Here is an 8,320-nt window from a genome sequence, read left to right on the forward strand (position 1 = left end):
AGCATGCCTTAATTGTAGTCATCTTCTTTTCATTCTTCCAACAACCCCCTAATGCTGTCTTGTGTGATATTGTGTACATTCTTGGTTATACATGAAGAATTTATATTTTCTTGTTTCGATTCCCTCAGTCAGCGATAAGATGGCACGAGAAGTCTACGGAGGCCGGGACTGAATTCAGCGGAACCTTCATCCATTAAAAGGAAGATAATTCCACATTACATACGCACAGCAACTTTCCATTAGGTCTGCACAAAAACAAGAGTGGCTGTAAGCGTGCGCTGGAGTTGGCTTATATGCCAGTTTTTTGTTTCTTATTGAAATTTTAAAATTAGAATTTTTTTATGTTTTATACTTTGGTAAAGATCTGAGTGTCTTTAAATGCCATCTGTGGCGCCAAACAAGATTTTCTCTCTGTGTAAACAACAGAGCAGAGATCCTGCGCTCCGCGAGCCGCTCAGAGATGAAACTCAGTTCTGCATATCTGAATGTGCCTGTGTGTGTGTGTGTGTGTGTGTGTGTGTGTGTGTGTGTGTGTGTGTGTGTGTGTGTGTGTGTGTGTGTGTGTGGAGATGGTGTTTGTGTGTGCTGATGTTTATGCCTGTGATCCGTAGGACTGCTGCTGTTTGCAGTGAAGCATGTATTAGCATGGGACTGGAAGAGGAGGGGAGTGTGTGTGTGTTCACTGATTGACGTCACAGACGCCCACTCATTTCCATCTTGTCTGTGTGCACGGAGAGAATAGATCCCCATCTGCATCCAGCTCTTCTCCCCTGCACACTTCCTCTCCTCTCTTCTCCCCTTCCCCTCTTCTTCCTCACCTCCCGTTAGTTTCCTCTTCCTCTCTTTCTCCTCCTGCGTCTTCCCATTCACTCCTGAACATCCCACCCCCATCGAGTACAGATAAACAAGACAGTCGAACACAAACAGTTGTTTAAGACAGCCAGACATTTTCCATTGAAAATGTGAACCTGAACCTGTGTGTGTGTGTGTGTGTGTGTGTGTGTGTGTGTGTGTGTGTGTGTGTGTGTGTGTGTGTGTGTGTGTGTGCGCGCACACTGTCCCCCAGCTTTACGCGTGTGCAAAAAGTGTGACGTCCTTTCCACAACAATTGCTCATCCACATTCACACAGTGCTCTTCCTGCTGACGACAGGGCATCATTTAAATCACTTCCTCGCAAAAGGTCATCCTCATTCTTTTTTACTCAGAGAGCACCCCACCCTCCATCTCCTTCCATGTAACACACACCGAACTACGCGGGGAAGATGTGTGCAAACATGCACCGTCCCTGACCAGAGGGATGCGGACAGGGGGGAGGTAAACGACGGGAGCTGAAAACGCGTGGGATGACAGAATAGGCTGTGCAAATGTTTAAAAATAAATAAATAAAAGGGGGAAAATGGGGGTGGGGGCTATTTTAGTCAACAAGCCTGCCAGGAGTAAGGACAAAGTGAGAGTAAACACTGGCGGTGGAGGGGGGTTCATGCACGGCGGGGGCAAAGCAGCCTTGTGATTACTCAGACCAGACAGTGAAAAGACAGAAGAGGATGAGCAGGCAGACCGGCAGATGGGCCGAGAGACAGATAAAGCAGGCAGACAAACATTCAATTTCAGCCAGAGCACTCAGCACGCACACACAGGCAGAAGATAAAACAATATCGGTAGGGGCTCATTAGAACTTTGATGCCCGATTGCCTTAAGAGAGGGCTGCATGTTTGGTTTGTTTGCGCGTGTTTGTGTGTGTCTCGGTATCAAAGCCGTTAACGAGTCAGAGGGCTGAATGGACGGATCAATGAGAGTGTAAGAGCTGAGGAATATCACAAGGAGTGCACAGATGAAAGAAGGTGGTGAGCAATAAAAAAGAGACCACCCTGGCTGAGATCTGAAACTTTCTGTCTGATCAATAATGTATTTCCTTTAGTTTCCCTCACTTATCGACGGATCTCACACACAGAGGCTGCGAATTAATCGCCTGGGCCCGACCGTGTGCTTTTATCCGGCCCGGCTCAAGTCACACTACATTGAAAAGTAAATGCATTAAACAACAGCTAATGACAAGAGGATTAAAAGCCATAACGAAGCGAGATGTGAATAAGAAGGGGAAGGGAGGTAAGGAGGCCTTTGAAATGCTTTTTTTTTTTTTTTTTGCTCTATTAAGAAATGTGTGAGTCATCTCTCATAGTAAATTAATAATAAAAAACAGAATAACGCCTTTTAATGCATGAGTTAATCAAATGTAAGGTTAATCAAAGCTCCACATGAGGCCGTGGGCAAAGAGCGTTTTTTGTTTTGGTTTCTTTTAAGGTATGAAATATGAGACAAGACTGACATCTAGTGGCGGCGAGGCGCAACGACGCTTAACGCACAGCAAGACATCGACAAAATGGAGCCCAGTGCTCGGCCATGACAATGCAGGTCAGAGGGACTGAGACTGCTGCACAGCATAGCGGAAGAGAAGGGGGGAAATAACCCAAAACTAAACAAAATAAATAAATACAAATTAAAATCGAGCGTCATATTGTGCAGTGATTCACAGATAAGTGAAGCACATGAAGACACAAAGCTGAAGCTTAAACCAGAGGAGCTGCTGCAGGCTGTTGCACCCAGTCCAAGCCTGGAAAACAATGCTGTTACAAACACACACACACATGCATGTGTCTTCATATACTTGAACTCACAGCAGCGGTTGACTTTGAGGCTCAACAGAACGCAGCAAGCGTGCACGCTCACACACCCAGTGCTGCAGGCAAGTGCACATCAGAGTCGCCCACTCACACCGTGTTTGCTCAGCAGACTACAAGCATCTTCTTCACCATTCTCCTGCCAGGCCTTTGCCATGAACCGATGCATGAAAGCTTTGTACGTGCAACCTAAATGCGGGGCTCTCTTTAAAGCAGGTTACGAAATAAAGCAGCAACTTCTTCTTTCTTTCAGGGTCGAGGTGAATGTGGGTCACAGCACTCGCGCCAGGGTTTAACGTGAGCGTGTTAAGCCCTAAAGGGGAAGGAAGAAGCGGGCAGTTAGGAACTGTCTGCATCTAGGCCCTTTTTCTCTGGGTTTGTAAAGGCTGCGAGCCAGAGAGGATGTAGAAGCATGACTTTATTAAAGGCTTTGCTCAGTTACTGGGTATGATGTCCTCTCACTGGTGCATTTTAGAAGGATCGATCAGTGGGATGAACAATGAAGGTCTGGCTGACCTTTCGCTGACCTGACCTCCCTTAAAGAGTCTTTTGCAACAGATATTTGCAGTCTGGGCTGTAACAAACATGCCTCGAGTAAGTTTGGAGGATGAAGTGGACTTGAGTGTGTAATCAGAGAAAGGAGGACGGATGAAATGTGGAATCTATAACCTGCAGCAGCTTCTCTTGAAGGAAATACTGGATTTTGCTAAGTGGCAAGGATGTTCTTGTTTAAAAAAGAAAAATGAATGCAGTCATTTTTGATTATGCGTACAGATAGATCCCGGGAGGCTCTTAAGCACAGTTAGTAGTGGAAATCGCATGCTTTAAAGACGCAAGCAGGCTTTATATTTCAATTCAAAGACAACACATGGTTGCTTTTACCTACGAAACGCTTGAGTTTTGACTCACAACCCATTTTCCCCCCATTCATTTCCCTTTATTTATCCCACTCTGTCGTCAAAGAAAGCAAACTGGACACTCCGATTCGAGGAAAATTCCCAGGACTTCTTTTTATTAAGAGAATTTCAGAACATAAGAGAGGGACCGGACACCTGCATATATGTTTTTTTTCTTTTTTTTTTTCCTTTTTTTTTGTCACAGAAGGATTCCAAATTCAATCGCTGTTAAAAAACCAAAAAAACCGAACCAAACCAGAAAAAACTAAAACAAAAAACAGTGTTTAGAAAAGCTGGCGTGACAGCGTGGATGGAGCGGGAGCTGTTTTGTTTTGTTGTTTTTTTTAGAATTTTTTTCCTCTTTTCTTTTATACACGCAGGGTCGTCTAAGGAGACGGATCGGAGGCAGTCGCCGTTCTCCGGAATGTTTCACATGTTCGTCTTCCTCTTTCTTATGGACAACACGCTAGTAGTTTTTCGTTTTGTATCTTTTTTTTCTTCTTCTTCGTCAAAACACAATTTCAATGAAAGAAAAAAAAAAAAAAACACCATGAGACAGAAGCAGAGAAACAAAAATGGAAAAAAAAAAAAAAAAAAAATGAGGAGGGGACTCACTGCACGTTTATAGAGGTCTAAAAGGAATCGCCCACACCGACATGTCTGAACCGTTGTAGTAAAAACGTGGATAAAAGGGGGGAGAAAGGGGAGGAGGTGAGGAAGAAAAGGTCTGATTTTTGTGGAGTTAGAAGTGAAACAAACAAACAAAAAAAACCCACAGTAATACACAACTCACAACATGGCCAATCCGGCAGGGACACGCTTTCTACACCAAAAACAAGCCTTCAACAATCATGAAATGCCATTTAAAAAAGATTTTAGTGTGTTCATTTCGCTTGCAGACACTTTGATATGACCACTGCAAATCTGCAAGGCGCTCCATAATCAGCTTTGCTTTTTTGTGCTAAAAATCTGTACGGATACTTATAAAATCATTGATAAAAATATTCCTCTGTTAACAATACGCCTTGGAGGGAAACCATGTGAGAGAGACTTAGAGGGGGGGTGGGGTGGGACTGGCTGGGGTAGTTTTTTGGGTGGAGTGGGGGGGAAGGGGCTGTAGAAGATGGAGGAGGAGAGAGTTTGGGCAGTGGTGCTACTCGGACTTGGCCTCCTCCTTGGCCTCCTCGGGAGCTGCCTCCACCTAAGGGATGAAGCAGAAAGGCTGAAGTTAAAACTTTGTTCGTTTTTGGTGAAATCGTGAAATCACCAGGGTTGTCCAAAAAGGCCAAGGGGAGGGGCGTCCCCCTGCGCACACACCTCGTTGGTCTTGGCCTCGCCGTTCTCAGAGTGGTTTTCCTCGTTCGCCTCTGCCTCGGCGTTCTCCTTCGCCTTCTTGGTCTTCTTGTCCTCCTTCTTGTCGTTCACAGCCTTTTCTTTCTGTTCAGGTTTAGACACAAGCAGTGAGCATGCTGAGCATCTACAAACGCCCTCCCTCCACCCTCGAATACTACTTCATTTAGCCTCTCACCTTCGCCGCCTTCTTCACCTTTGGTTCCGGCTTGGGCGGGGCCGGTTTCTGGGGAAAGAAGAGGAAAGCGATGTGGAAACTGCTACGCTTGAATACAGCAGCACTACAGAAGTATCTATGATAGTTTAGAGCCTGTTTTTTCCCAGTACTTCTGAATGTTCATGAGGACTTTGGTGCATGAAAGACATCTTTAAACCCCTAAAATGTTCCTGAAAAGAAACTTCTTTCAATAAAGACACAGCGTGCCAATAATTTGCTTCATTAAGAAAAAAAACCCCCACAGTCAATACTGGGGGTCGATTATGCCAGCTATTGGCTTTTAGTTAGTATTACATGTAGATACATGTGAACACATCTTTGAGGTTGATTTTGGCTGTTTTAACTCACTGTAATGTTCATTAATCTTGCTTTAATTGTGAATTTAGGCTAATTAAAGTATATCTGAGACATTTGTAGTAATTTTAATGCACTATATAACTGTTCTCAAGTCACTGCTATGTTTTGTTATGCAAAAACAACTTGTTGAAAAGTTTTGCTTTGCTGGAAAACGCAGTTCTTGCTCCTATGCGCCCCTATGCACACTCAATTTAAATATCTGCATGTGCTACACTTTTAGCCGCTCTGCTTTGTTTGGGTTTTTTACGTGTCCATTCTCATCAGGTGATGTCGGTGAGCGTGGAAAAGTGTGTGCCATCTTACCGCCGATAACCGAGCTGATCTCCTCTGGGGCTGAAACATGACAAGAGGTTGTTGTTAATGCGAGGCTTTTATTTTGACAAGCAGGAAGCACAGACACACAGGTATTTAATCTAAAATTTTTATTTTCCCTTTTAATCTTTCACGTGCTGATTAAAATCTGAATTTAAATGGCGTGCGAGAGGTGCAGCTCGCCGTTTCCTTGCTTACCTCCTCCTTTTCTCCTGCCTCTGCTCCGTGTGCCTGAAAAACACAACACAACAGCTTTAAATGAGTGACTGGAAAAAATAAGAGCTTAGCTGCTGTTTATATCAACAGCGAACAGATGCTGTGCGACCTGGACACATATTAGGATTGGTCATAGAGGTGCTGAAAAAACTTTTCAGTTTCAGGTGAAAAGAAAAGTTCATTTCAAATACAGGTGGGTTTAAGCGATTTACAGGCCAGAAATGCCGGCTCCACGCCTGGATTCCGACGGAGACTGTGAGAGCAGAGTCATGCGGGTCTCTGAGGCCATATTTCGAGGGTCCAGGCCTTGCTTTCCCCTTCCACGCCCCCCCATCTCTTTCTCTCATTCAGTGCATGGAGCTGAGATTTGAAAGCTGGCGCGGGAGTCTCTGAGAAGGGGGAGGGACCATGTTTAGCGGGCTCACAGGCGCCACCGGGCGGCAGGGAAACGCCATCGCAGCCATTTGGGACCGCGAACAAAGAGAGAAAATATATAATTTTATCGAAACGCGACGGCGAATGTTTGTTTTCGCGGTCAAAATGCAAAGTAAAGCCACTAAGGCATTTTCTGGCGCCACTTCGGGCCGGTTTGGAGCCCGAACGGCGATAAGCGAAGCGTTTGTTCTCGGTAGGTCGGGCGACGAAGGTGGACAAGAGCTGCAAAGCATGGCTGCTGCTTGTGCTTTAACTGCATGGAGACCGAGAGAGACTTCTGACTCCCCAAAGGACAGCGGCTCGCACACGAAAAAGGCGTTTTAAAGGCCGTGTCCGAGCAGGAAAATATTCGCTCTAACACAAAAAAAATGCAGATTATATCTAGAAAACAGGCAAAAAATTACCAGCGAAAAATAACCGCTATCCGTTGCGTTATAATTAAGTAATGTCTCAGAGGGATGTCTTCACAATCGTTTTCATTGCATTAATGGCTGCTATCCGCCTCAAAGTATTTTTGCTATTTTCGTAATACGTACCTTTCTCTTGGGCATGTTGATCTCTTGGAGGGTTTCCTTACAAATACAACTAAAAACTGTTTTTTTTTTCTCTGTGGGATCAGTGCATGTGAAGACGAGTGTCTCCCTTATGCTCGGCAGTGTAGTAAACACACTGGAACAGAGAGGCGAGTGGTTGAATGGGGGGAGGGGTGCGGCTAAAGGCATGATTGATAGGCCCTCGGCCAATCGGGTGACGCCATTGGGGGCTGCAGAACACTTGGAATTTTGGAGCCGGTGATGTTGAGGGGTCTGCCGCGAATGGCTTGTTCTTGCAGAGGGAGATGGGAGGAAGCCTGCAGAGAAGGGGGAAAAGGCTCGCGTTCGAGGACATGTTTGCCTTCACACGAGTGAGCCGTGTTAGTGTGTGTGTGTGTGTGAGAGAGGGAGCCGCATGCATGGTTCATACAGGCCCCGGCGGTAGGCAACATGCCCCCAGTGCGAGCCAGGCATCCTCGCTGGCTCTTATTAAAGCACAGGCTCGCCTCTGCAGAAGTCAGCGGGGGAGATTTAACCATAGATTCACTTCGAGTTTCAGTCCAATATGGCGCCCACTCCTCCTCTCCGACACTTTTTTTGTCAGTCGGCTTTCCTTAAATTCGTTTCAGGGGGGAAAAAGGCCTCGCGTCGACTTCTCCAGACGCCTGCAGGGGGCCCACGAAGCCCGGCTAATAATAAAGCGCCTGCTCTGCAGACGGCGCTTCCACAGGCTGTGCTGTCACACACACACTCTCCAAAAAAAAAAAAAAAAATCAAATCAGATTTTTATTTTCTATCACATTAACCTGCCTCCTCGTTCACACGTAGTGCCGGGACACCTGTAACCGTGCACACGTGCATTGTGCGCCGAACAATAGCCAGTGTCTGGCTTACAGACAAAGGGGTGAGGAGGGGTGGTGGTGATGCTGTGGAGGGGGAGGTCGATGCTGAAATATTCAGGCAGTATAACCCCGTTGCCATCTTGACAGGCCACCTCTCTGTGCGTGTACCAGTCTGAGAGTGTGTGCTTTTCAGCTCCACACACACACACAAACGGAGAGAGAGAGAGAGGCTAGAAGGGGCGGGGAGGCAGAGTGGAGGCGGGGGAGGAATGCAAAGCTCCATCCAGTGCTGAGGACCGGAGCATTTGCGCAGATCGTCTGCGCTGTCTACCAGAGACTGGTACGTTATTTCAGCCTCGGAAGTTTGTTGCTGTAGTTTTTTCTCCTTTGTGTCTCGCTGCTCAGCCGCCCACCTGCACAGTGTCTGCGAGCAGCAGAGCAAGCAGCCGACCAGCTCAGCCCGCCGGACTTTTGTGACAACAG

The 8,320-nt window shown here is 46.3% G+C and overlaps 1 long non-coding RNA gene across 1 annotated transcript; it reads right to left on the reverse strand.

The window, feature by feature from the left end:
• Positions 1-3,663: 3,663 nt before the first annotated feature.
• On the reverse strand, positions 3,664-7,145 carry LOC146717301 (uncharacterized). The gene is made up of 6 exons (XR_014923150.1): positions 6,999-7,145; positions 6,010-6,042; positions 5,803-5,832; positions 5,104-5,151; positions 4,893-5,012; positions 3,664-4,776 (listed from the first exon to the last, which is right to left on the reverse strand). It is a non-coding gene; the product is annotated as an uncharacterized LOC146717301 (long non-coding RNA).
• Between the last annotated feature and the right edge of the window lie 1,175 nt (positions 7,146-8,320).

The sequence above is a fragment of the Copadichromis virginalis genome, linkage group LG2, assembly GCF_057382275.1.
Source record: "Copadichromis virginalis isolate Kocher_CV1m ecotype Utaka linkage group LG2, C_Virginalis_male_GT1.1, whole genome shotgun sequence".
NCBI classification, from domain to species: domain Eukaryota; kingdom Metazoa; phylum Chordata; class Actinopteri; order Cichliformes; family Cichlidae; genus Copadichromis; species Copadichromis virginalis.